Source organism: Carcharhinus amblyrhynchos, chromosome 25, assembly GCF_965287045.1.
Source record: "Carcharhinus amblyrhynchos chromosome 25, sCarAmb.v2.hapA, whole genome shotgun sequence".
NCBI lineage: Eukaryota > Metazoa > Chordata > Chondrichthyes > Carcharhiniformes > Carcharhinidae > Carcharhinus > Carcharhinus amblyrhynchos.
In genome coordinates, this window is record NC_137348.1 from 27,025,457 (window position 1) to 27,038,102 (window position 12,646).

Consider the following 12,646-nt stretch of genomic DNA (forward strand, 5'->3'; position numbering starts at 1 on the left):
CAAGGATAGGCAGGCAGGCTGGCCAGTGCTTTATCCCTGCACCTAGTAAAATTGCTGGTCAGTTGTGGCATCAATATTGTGCTGTGCAAACATTGGAAAGTCATCTTGTAACTTTGCAAAATAGAATTCTGCTGTGAAGATTGAGCAGCCTTTCCCTTACAGTTGGCACTTGAATGTACCACTTCCCGTTACCATTGGTACCCTTCCCCGCCCCCAAACTGCCTGCCACCCCACTCCCAGCAGAACATAACGTTCTAGTCATAGAGTCATTATGAATCAGGAGGAGACCATTCCAAACATGCCAGCTCTCCATGGAGCTACTGAGTGAGTCCCAATCCCTGGTTTATGCCCATAGCTCCTGCACATTTACTTCCTTCAAATGGCCATACAATTTCCTTTTGAAGTAATGGATGATCTCCGCTGCTATCACCCTCTTAGGTGGCGAGTTCCAGTTCACTACCTTTCACTGTGTAATCAATAATCCTTGTGTTCCCCTCTGCATCTCCTGCTCAAACTTTTAATCTGTAATTTTGTAACCAGTCATTGTCACATACATAACCTGCTTGGTCAACTTGCTAACAGTGCATTGTACTCTCTCTAATGTGCCTCAGCTATTTTATTGATTGACCGTTGTACCATTCCACTGTTGCTGGTCACATTGTAAGAAGTCTCACAACACCAGGTTAAAGTCCAACAGGTTTATTTAGTAGTAAACACCACTAGCTTTTGGGTTTGCCCCTTCGTCAGGTGATTCACGCAGACAGTGACCCAAACCAGGAATCGAACTCAGGTCCCTGGTACTATGAGGCAGCAGTGCTAACCACTGTGCTGCTTATCTGTGCCACCACGCCAGCCACGACTCAGCAGAAGACTGTCTGTGTGGAGTCTGCACATTCTCCCCGTGTTTGTGTGGCTTTCCTTCAGGCGCTCCAGTTTCCTTCCATAATCTGAAAGATGTGCTGGTTAGGTGCATTGGCCACGCTAAAATTCTCCCTCAGTGTACCTGAACAGATGCTGGAGTGTGACGACTTGGGGATTTTCACAGTAATGTCGCAGTGTTAATGTAAGCTTGCTTGCAACACCAATAAATAAACTTTAAACGTTAAAATGTATTTTAAAAGCTGATTGCTTGACACCATTGTAACAGAATTTGATGTTAGCAGGGCATCTGGTGTCTGTTGTTGTTTAGACTTGCCGCTGCATCCTTGAACTCAAAAAAACATTTGCCCACAAATTTGCTGACAGGGTGAGCTGATCACAACACAGGGAAGGCAGCAGGACATCATCACCCGAGTGAACAAAGCAACCAATGAGATTGTCAACAAACAGGTACAGAAAATAAATGAAGGCAGGAAGAAAAGAAAGATTGGATTAGGCGAGTAAAACAAACAATGAAGTAATCATGATGTAAGATTTAAATTAAAATTTGATATTCTTCAAAATGCTCTGAAAAATTCTAAACCTGAAGATTTAGAATTCTAAACTGGTTTCCTCCCACACTCCAAAGATGTGCAGGTTAGGTTGATTGGCCATGCTAAATTGTCCTTTCACATCCAAAGATGTGTAGGTTAGGGGGATAAATATGTAGGGTTACGGGGATAGGGTCTGGATAAAATGCTCTTTCCGAGAGTCGGTGCAGACCCGATGGGCTGAATGGTTTCCTTCTGCACTTGTAGGGATTCTATAAATCTATGAAGGAGACTTTGTCACTTGTAATAGTTTTGGTTCGAGGAGAGTTTGGATGTAATTAGCTGTTAACATGTTTAAAAGTATCTATCTGCTTGTAATGTCAAGACTTCGCCTTCTGTGGCAAATATAGCAAGTTCATAAAAAATACATGTCAGCTAAGGGCGAGATCGGGTTTGCTGAAAGCTAATAGTGGAGCAGCACGACGTGGACAGCAACATTTACATATACAATTAAACCACACACTCTACTCCTCCTCTGAAGTTGCTGTGCTGATTATCCATAACAAGCTGCATATGCTGTTAGCCTTTCTGCTACTTTGACAGCAAGTTGTGAATCTATAGCCCACTTTTGCTAATGCTACTTTACCCTGTCGATCTAGTCAAAGCAATGAATAGTTATTTTCCAAGGTTCTGTCATTAATTCTCTTTATCCCAGTCTTCTCTGTTGAAAACATTTATAATATGTTCAGGGGCAACTCTCCCAAAAAATTCCAAGCACCGAATTCACGTGGAAAACTGGAATAACTTCCGCCGATTATTTTTAAATGGGATTTTCAGAATGAATCTCCCACACTGCAGACTGTCCAAGCAGGATTCACTCTGAAAATCAGTAGGCAGGGTCTATTCCCATTGGAGACCCGACAGCATAGTGCTGAGTGGGCAACTGTGCGTGTGCCAGCCTGCCAGTGCTGATATTGGCGCATGCGTAGTAGCCCTAGACTGTCAGCCTCCCAATCTCTAGCCAGCCCCATGACCCCTCATCACTGTTCCTCTGACTTTCCCCCACCCACTGATTGCTGGCCTCCTGGACCTCTCCATGCCAGCCCCGATGCCTCCCCCACCCTCCACCAGCCCAAATCTCCCAATTTTTCACCCTCCCCCTGAAGTCCTAACCCCTGCCCCCTCCCAGCAGTCCTGACCCGTGCCCCTCAACCCAACCCCCAGCAGTGCCAACCCCCTCACCGGTAGCCCAAACCCAACGTCTTAAGCAGGCAGACTTGCTGCAATCCAGATGGCCAGCCCTGGTTATCCCTTTTCCTTCCTCTACCACCGATTGCTTTGCAGAGTGGCAACAGGACCCCATACCTCCACCGATTGGCCCCCAATAAGCCCATTCCTAATAGGCCCTGTCCCCTTGGTACTGTCCACTGCCCAGTGGGCAGTGCCAAGGTGCCCCTTGGGCATTGCCAGTCTGGCACTGCCAATGGTGCAACCCCACACCCCCTTCTCCTCAACCTCATGGGCGGGGGGGGGCCTCCATGGCTTCTGTTCCCTCCAGTGGCCTGGTCCCCTTTACTGGGAAGCAATACTTAACCCCACTGGAGTGAAGCAGTCCTGGTGGGGGAGACATTAGCAAGCCTGGAGACTTCAGACCCTGGCCCGCTAATGGGATTTAAATTCAAATTTAAACATGGAAATCATACGATGATTCCAAAAAACTGGAGCCGGATGTGCGTGGAGGCTGTGACCCCCAGCGTGGAGCCTGCTAAGTGGACCCCGCTGATGTCTCCTGACCTGGTTGCACCAAGCTGGGAGAATCACCCTCATCTTTTTTGCTCTGGGTGATAATTTGCTATAGTGTTAGTTTGCCTTGTCACAGAATCATAAAATCCTTACAGTGCAGAAAGAGGCCATTTGGCCCATCAAGTCTGCACAGATGACAATCCTACCCAGGCCCTGTCCCTGTAACCTGACACATTTACCCTGCTCATCCCCTGACACTAAGGGACAATTTAGTATGGTCAATCAACCTAACTCGCACATCTTTGGACAGGGAGGAAACTGGAGCATTGGAAGAAATGCATATACACAGAGGGGAGAACGTGCAAACTCCACATAATCACCCAAGGCCGGAATTGAACCTGGGTCCCTGACACTGTGAAGCAGCAGTGCTAATCATTGTTCCACCATGCCACCCCTTGTATATTTAAGTTTATTAGTTTTTTGAGCAACATAATCCTAGAGTGTGCTGATTAGGAAAGGAGTTGTTGATAAATGGTTGAAACCAGCGTTTAAAAAAAAACAAATTTGTTACAGGAACAGAGAATGTAGAACAAATAAATCAATGTAATGTTGTTGCTGCAGTTGTTGGTTTGAACCCACCTAGAGTACTCTCTGCTGTTGCAAAACCCTCATCTTGGAAAGTATCTTATTGCCTTTAAGCCATTACAGGAGGGGTGTCAACAATTTAAGGGCAATGGTTAAGAAATTGATTGTGTCCTGTATGAATAAAGTGTTGAGCTAAAGCAACTGGGGCAGCCCGGTGGCAGAGTAATTAGCAGTACTGCCTCACAGCCCCAGAGACCCGGGTTCGATTCCAGTCTCGGGTCACTGTCTGTGTGGAGTTTGCATGTTCTCCCCGTGGCTGCATGGGTTTCCTCTGGGTGCTCCAGTTTCCTCCTACAGTCCAGAGATGTGTGGGTTAGTTTGATTGGCCATGTTAAATTGACCCTAGTTTTGGGAAGCTTGGTGGGGTAACTATGTGGGGTTATGGGGATAGAGTGGGATTGTTGTCGGTGCAGGCTCGATGGGCCAAATAGCCGCCTTCTGTACTGTATGAGTTCTATGAACTGTGAGTTTTCCTGATGAAAGGGATTGACAACATTTACTTTCACTGTTCATTTTGGTCAAAGCTCAAATGTATGGGACAAGACAAAACGTTTCAGATCTTTGGTGTAAGATAAGGGTGGCATAGTGGTTAGTGGTGTTGCCTCAGTGTCGTGGACCTGGGTTCAATATTAGCCTTGGGTGACAGTCTCTGTGGAGTTTGCACATTCTCCCCATGTCTGTGTGCGTTTCCTCTGGGTGCACCGGTCCTCCCATAGTCCTAGGTGTGCAGGTTAGGTGGATTGGCCATGCTAAATTTCTCCTTAGTGTCCAAAAATGTTTGGGTTAGATGAATTAGCAGTGCTAAATGTGTGGAGGTTACAGGCATAGGGCAGGGGAGAGGACCTGAGTAAGACACCCCATCAGAGAGTTGGTGTAGACTCGATGGGCTGAATGGCCTCTTCTGTACTGGATGGATTCTATGATTCTATAACAAATGAAGGGACTGGACTTTTTCGCTTGTCGTAAAATTATTTAATGTTAGCAGGGAGAGTGCCAGGTAACGAGCAAATCGAGCAATGGAGAGCCTAGCCAATTCTTCATGATTTGTGGCATTATCATTGCTGGATCACCTACCACCTATATCCTTGTGGTTTCCGTTGACCAAAGCTTAACTAGACTATCCATATAAATGCTGTGACTGCCACAATAGGCCAAAGCCTGGGTACATTTTGTAGGTACTGGCTCAACCAACTTTTTTGATCTATATCTAAGAAACTGTGATAGTTGCATTTATGTACCAGATACAGCTGTGTTTAGTACAGTGGTAGATTTCAGAGCAACTGGCATTGAGTGCCCTCCACGTCTCTGCAGTGTCAGGGGCATGATGAACAGACTGCCCTGAGGCTGTGCAGGTTCTGTTAGTGAGCTCTGCTTGGCACACATACCTTGCTCCCTTGCCAGGCACAGTCACTCATCTTAGGCAGCTGGTTCCAGATTAGATTCATGGCACTGTGAGGCAGATGGCATCGTCATGCTCAGACAAGTCATCTGGTTCCTGTCAATTGATGGTGGGGTTGCTATTGGGTGATCTAATGGTGGTGGGACAGAGGTTCCCATAAAGGCAGAGTGGCCTTGAGAAGGGAAGGGTTCAGGTTACCCATGGGGATAGTGAGCCTGGAGGAGTACAGAAGGAACTTAGTGGGTGATTGAGGGAGATTGGAATCTGGTCTCCAAGACAAAATCGGCAGCACCATTTTCAAGCTCACTTTACAATGACAGTTTGATAAACAAGGTGAAAAATAATCATTGTGGAGAGTGTCTGGGCACATCGGAGGATTTCAGCACAGCAATATTTGGCCAATTGAAGGGGCATCCTAAAACTGTCCTGCTCAAATCATGCAGAGCATGACTCAGCTGAGTGCTGAACTCAAGGGTTTCATGTACAGTGCACGAGCCTGGTTCCTTTATCAATGGTGCACATTCAGGTGAGAAAATATGTTTAATTGCTGCAGTGCATCATGTTTTAATTGGCATCTGATCCTTACAGAGGTATGTGAGAATGGATATAGGGTCAAAAAGTCACATCTGCAGTGCAGAAGCACCATGGACCCTACAAACCTTCATGTTCCCTTCATGGCATCCAGGGAACAATGCTTGCAGTCAGGGCGTTTGCGCAAGGATTGGGGTGTTCGTAGAATCCTATAGTGCAGAAGGAAGCCATTCATCCCATTGAGTCTGCACCGATCACAATCTCACCCAGGCCCTATCCCTATGCACTTACCCTATCTAGTCCCCTTGACACTAAGGGGCAACTTAGCAAGGCCAACCCACCTCACCTGCACATCTTTAGGATGTGGGAGGAAACCAGAGCACCCAGCGGAAACCTGGAATACCTGGGGTATTTATAGTCATTGTCAAGGCCACAGGAGGAAACCAACACAAAGCTGACTCTGGCTCCTGGGACTTGGATCTTTTGTCCCTAATTAAGACCCTCACTGTAACTGGGTAATCACATCTGAGGGGAGAGCTCAGCCATGTGTCATTCTTCAGAGTGACCCCACAAGAGGTGGCCCTGGTACGTAATATGCAGAGACTCAAGGGCCAGAGACAGCATTCCTGCCTTGTATATGGAGGAGACCATTTCATAGGAACTCCCATTGGTTGTTCAATTATATCAGTTCACAGATACAAGGAGGAATGGAGAATACAGGCAATACTGCCTTCTTGATAGCTTTGATTAGAATGAGGAGAGAAAGGGCCTATTGCCAATGGGCACAGCTCAGGCATGACTATTGTCTTGAGGAACAAGAGCCAGTGGGGCCCAGGAAATTCCAGGTGCTGATGAGGAGCGGCTGAATCCACAGAGATGTTTAGTGTTACCAAAATCTACAGAAGAAGCAGCTCCTACATGGAGATGAGCTGAAGACAATGCCACAGGGCCTTCACTTGTCTAGGGATCTGGTTGTTCATGTTTGCCACATTCTCCATGAGGAAATCAAACCACATGGATTTGAAGGGCATCAATGCTGGTTGCTCTGCAGTTTGCACTGCAGTAAACTTTGTGGCCAGCAGATCTGTCCAGGGTTCCACTTGGGACCTTTGTAGAATCTCACAATCTCTCACGCAGTTGCCCTTGTCAATAAAGCTCCTCAGTATGTGCAGCTCCAAATGAATGAAAGCAGCCACATTTCCAGAGTTGTGGAATCACCATACACATTCGAGCTTCACTTTCCATGCACTCTCTGAGATACTCAGCCATGCCAACAGAACAACACCGCTTCACAGGCTGTAAGAAGGAGTCACAAACCTTTGGCTGTCTCCTCTGATCTTCCAGCTTCTCACAAGTTCACTTTGTCTTGATTCTGCTCCCTGCAGCTTTCAGTCTTTAATGCGGAGCCTTTTCCACTGCACCCTACTTTAATTTCACTGAACCTGACCTTGTTCAGATTCCTGTTCTTGTTTTTCGATTTAATTGTCTTTGCGGACTTTCTGTTGTCCCACTCCCTGTTTTCTGGGACTTCCTCCTGTTCTTGTGGGAAATCTGCAGCTGCCTTTCTGTTGCTTCTGTGCCTCTCTGAGTAATGGTGTTTTCTCCTGCAACATCTGATCTCCTCTTTTCCATGTTTCACTTTTATGTTCTCTTCTTCTGTGCAGATGCAGGGCTCCCCTTAAATCAAAGAGCGAAAAGAACAATCGATGCATGTGCACAGGGTCATTTACCAACCAGTAATCTGGAGATCCTGGGTGATGCTTTCTGGGGACCCAGGTTCAAATCCCACCACAGCACATGGTAAAAATTTGAATTCAATAAAAATCTGGAATTAAAAAGTCTACTGACCATTGTCGATTGTTGTTAAAAACCCGCCTGGTTGACTAATGTCCCTTAGGGAAGGAAATCTGCCGTCCTTACCTGGTCTGGCCTACTCCAGAGCCTCAGCAATGTTGTTTACTCTTAAATGCCCTCAGGGGACTGCTGGCCCAGCCAGTGACGCCCACATCGTATCAATGAATAAAGAAAATGAGTATCACAACAAGCCACACATGCACAGCCAGGCTGAGGACAGTAGATGTTCATAACTACTGGAGACTGGACTATCTTTATGGCCATGTCAAGGCCAGTGCATACCCAGAAACCCTGAGGCCTCTGAGAACTGTGGTTCCCAGTCTGTGAGGGCCTGAACTTTGTTAAAGGTAAGTATGATTTCCTCTTTCTGGTGTCCCTAACAGTTTGAGCACAGTTGCCAGGGAGTTCACATGACTCAGACATTTTGAGGTGCCATTGGTATTTGAGGGAGCTTGGTGCTTACTGGGTTGGCTCCTTGGTGGCAAGGGACACCCACTGTAGACATAGCTAATGACGCCCATTTGTCGTGCAGGGGGCATCTGAGGAGTGACACAATGCTGCACATACAGTCATAAGGTCCTCAGTAGAGCAGAATATTGGCCTCTTAAGGATGCATTTTTGATTTGATTTATTATTGTCACGTGCATTAACATACAGTGAAAAGTATTGTTTCTTGCATGCTATACAGACAAAGCATACCATTCATAGAGAAGGAAAGGAGAGAGCGCAGAATGTAGTGTTACAGTCACAGCTAGAGTGTAGAGAAAGATTAACAATGCAAGGTAAGTGCATTCAAAAGTCTGACGGCAGCAGGGAAGAAGCTGTTCTTGAGTCAACTGGTCCATGACCTCAGACTTTTGTATCTTTTTACCAAAGGAAGAAGGTAGAAGAGAGAATGTCTGGGGTGCGTGGGGTCCTTAATTAGACCAGCTGCTTTGCTGAGGCAGCAGCAAGAGTAGACAGTCAGTGATGGGAGGTTGGTTTGCCTGGTGGATTGGGCTACATTCATGACCTTTTGTAGTTCCTTGCGGTCTTGGGCAGAGCAGGACCCAAACCAAGCTGTGATATAGCCAAAAAGAGTGCTTCCTATGGTGGACTGTTCAGGCAAGGCTCTCCAATACTCACTGCAGAGAGCCTCCCACATCATGGTTGTTCACATGGGATTTATTGCCACAGAGAGACATGGAGGAACGAGATGTCTCCTTGGATGAAAAGGACATTGAAGGGAATGAATCAGGAAGAGGTAATTACATGGGCATGATGTGGTAGACATGCCAGTGAAAACATCATAGCTACAGGATTCCAGGAGGTATAAGGTGTAGATGAGTTTTTACGAGTGCTGATTTTTTTCATGCTTGCTGCAGAGGACACAGTGGCTGGGATTTTATGATCTTGTTCGAGTGAGGCTCATAAAATTGTGCCCAAGGCCAAGGGAGAATTCTGTTCTGCGAGCCTTGCCTGCTGCGGAATCGGGGCAGGACTGCCAGTAAAATTCCAGCTAACAATTCTGTCATAGTTATCTCCAATATGTAACAAAAGGTCATTAATCTCACGATGATCCCAGAGGAAGCATCAATCACATTTAATTAAAGCAAAATACTGCGGATGCTGAATATCTGAAATAAAAACAAAAGTGCTGGAAAAGATCAGTCAGGCTGGCTGTAACCATGGGGTTAATGTTTTGAGTCTGTGTGACTCTTCCTTAGAGCTAGAACATTTAACCCTAATGATTGGGTCATCCTGGGAAGACTCAGTAGCCTGACCTTGTGGCCAATGTGGAATGTGCTCATCACCCTATTAGTGCAAATCTGTAAGCAGTAACTCATAGTGCAGCTCTTTCAACCATGACAGCAACAAGTCAGTGCTCAAGGCATTCTTCAAGAGGCCAAAACACTATGGCACACGTTGATGTACTCGAGCCAGTGTGACAGCAGCTTAGCAAGCTGGCTCTCAGACCTAAAAACACTCATCAATGGTTAGCATTGGACCATCTCAACGGGGAGCTACATTTGGAGAGCACAACCTCTCCAAACACTATCTCCCATAAATGGTTAATACAGAGCAGCATCTTGCTAGTGAGCTCCAACAGGGTAGCATTGTGGCACAATGGTTAGCACTGCGCCTCACAGCTCCAAGGACCCAGGTTCAATTCCAGCCTTAGGTAACTTGTGGAGTTTGCAAATTCCCCCTGTTTCTATGTGGGTTTCCTCCCACACGATGTAGAGATGCCGGCATTGGACTGGGATAAACACAGTAAGAAGTCTCACGACACCAGGTTTAAGTCCAACCAATTTATTGGATAGTAATCTCACAAGCTTTCGGAAATGCTGTTCCTTCTTCAGGGATGTGCAAGGTTCTGATCAGAGAAAAGCATATAAAGACACACACAGTTTACAGAATACCGATTAGAATGCAAGTCTTTGCAGCTAACCTGCTATAACCTGAATAGCAGGTTAGCTGCAAAGACTTGCATTCTAATCAGTATTCTGTAAACTGTGTGTGTCTTTATATGCTTTTCTCTGATCAGAACCTTGCACATCCCTGAAGAAGGAACAGCATTTCCGAAAGCTTGTGAGATTACTATCCAATAAATTGGTTGGACTTAAACCTGGTGTCATGAGACTTCTTACTGTGTTCCTCCCACACTCCAAAGATGTGCAGATTAGGTGGATTAGCCATGCTAAATTGCCCCTTACTGTCCTATTAGCCATGGGAAATGTGTAGGATTACGGGGATGAGACAGGGGAGAGGGCCTGGGTAAGATACTTTGTCAGAGCATCGGTGCAGACTCAATGGGCCAAATGGCCTCTTCTGCACTGTAGGGATTCAGTGATCCTATGACATCAGGATGCAGTACAAGACAGCTTACACACAAAGCTGGGAGTTAGTTACATTAGCACTGTCCTCACAGCAAGTGTTTCAGCAGGACCATTGTGTGATTATTGACAAACTCATTACCTTGCATTCGTTTGGCATTCCAACTGCCAAGCTGACATCCTTCCTTGCCTTGGCACTTGGGAGAGACCTGGCCCAGTCAGTATTGACACATCAGTTGCTGAGAACTTCTTCCCTTCACTGATACTGCTGAACACTTCAGACGTCTGCTGGAGCATCAGTTCCATACCATTACAGTCATCAATAAATCAATCGTTTCTATGAACCCTCAGTCAGTGAGTGCACAATCATGTCATGTATCATTTATCAATTTGCGTTCTGTGAATTCGCTGAGGGAGTCTATGAAGTAACGCTAGGCAGTTGTTCAGAAGCAAGGTAAGCTCCTCACCGATAAGTAGACGAGTTTGCTAGGATGAACACACACCACTGACAGCACACACACATTCCCATCTACCAGATGTTTCAAATGTCACTGAGTGGAACCAACTTCCATCGTTCAGCATCACACACACAGAATGGAAACTGTTAAAGGAATAATGTCAGCCTTAAATGTGGAAATGGAATAAGATTTCAGGGATCATAAAAGGCTATGGTGCTTTAGAATGAATACTACTTCACCTGAAACCTCACTGTCATAACATAGATTGCGTTGCAAAGTGTACTTGGGTGGAACAACTCCAACATTGGTTGCAATAGCACAGTGGCAGAGTGGTTGGCACTGCTGTCTCACAGTGCCAGAGATCCAGGTTCATTTCCTGGCTTGAGATACTGTCTGTGCGGAGTCTACACATTCTCCCCTTGTCTAGGTTTCCTCTATGCGCTCTGGTTTCCCCTCTCAGTCCGAAAGACGTGCTGGTTAGGTGCATTGGCCATATTAAATTCTCCCTCAGTGTACCCGAAGAGTCGCCGGAGTGTGGCAACTAGGGGATTTTCACAGTAACTTCATTGCAATGTGAATGTAGTGTACTTGTGACACTGATAAATGAAACTTTAAAACTAACATCCGCAAATCCACTGTCATGAGATTGAGTAAGGCTCAACGGAACTGAGGGACAAGATGGGAGAGAGTTTTGCGAGGGATGTGTGGGAGTTAATTTTGTATCCTTAAATGAATGCAGGATGTTGCATCATAACCATTAGCTATTGGATACATGAGATGTGGAGAGGATAAATATGAAAGATATTTACAGGGATGAATTGGGATGCATGGTAACACAGTGATTAGCACTGCAACTTCACAGAGCCAGGGACCCGGGTTCGATTCCCGGCTTGGGTCACTGTCTGTGTGAAGTTTGCACATTCTCTCTGTGTCTGCATCGCAGGGCCATCCTTTGTTGTTAGCCGCATGTGCTGACCTCCTGATGACTTCCTCCCAGGTGGTTAGGTGGGACGACCTCCTGCTCCCATCCCCCAGGAACAGGACTTCCCACCTTTCCTGGGTAGCCTGAAGGAGAATTCCCAGGGAGGCCTCCCCGAGCCATGGAATTGAGGGTTTGTTTTGTTTGGTCACCATGGTAATTCAGAAGTTTTCAACACACTTGGTCTTCAGTGAGTGAATGTCAGTGTGGGTGCCATTTAAATGTGGCATCGTATCACTTTGACCTATCAAGGTCATAGAATCATAGAATCCCAATCATGCGGAAGAGGCCATTTGACCCATCGAGTCTGCACCGACTCTCCGACAGAGGATTTTACCCAGACCCTCTCCCCCACCTTATTCCCGTAATCCCTCACGTTTACATGGCAAATCCATCTGACCTACACATGTTAGGACACTAAGGGGCGATTTAGCATGGCTAATCCATCCAACCTGCACATTTTAAAAGGGGCAATTTAACATGGCCAGCCACCTAACCTGATCTTTGGAGTATCCTAGTGGTCGCTGGTGCTGTGATGTAGCAGTGCTAGCCACTATTGCCACTGAAGTATCAGCAGAGTGAATGAATCACTGCCTGACCTGTCACAAGACCCATATCAATGCATAATTAATGAGTTGATAACAAGAAAATCAGGTGTAAAACTCCACTCTGCTGCCCAGTAGGAATCACACTGACCTTCCTGCCCATTACCACACTTAGATTGGGTGGAATTCTCCAATCTCACCCGCAACTGGGATTCTCAGGTTCTGCTCCTATCAATGGAGGTTTGGCTGAGTGCCAAATTCTCCATT

General features: G+C 46.2%; 1 protein-coding gene across 2 annotated transcripts in view; it reads left to right on the forward strand.

The window, feature by feature from the left end:
- whrna (whirlin a) overlaps window positions 1–12,646 on the forward strand; it is a 242,549-nt gene that overhangs the window by 127,240 nt on the left and 102,663 nt on the right. The gene's annotated exons all lie outside the window — the stretch shown is intronic.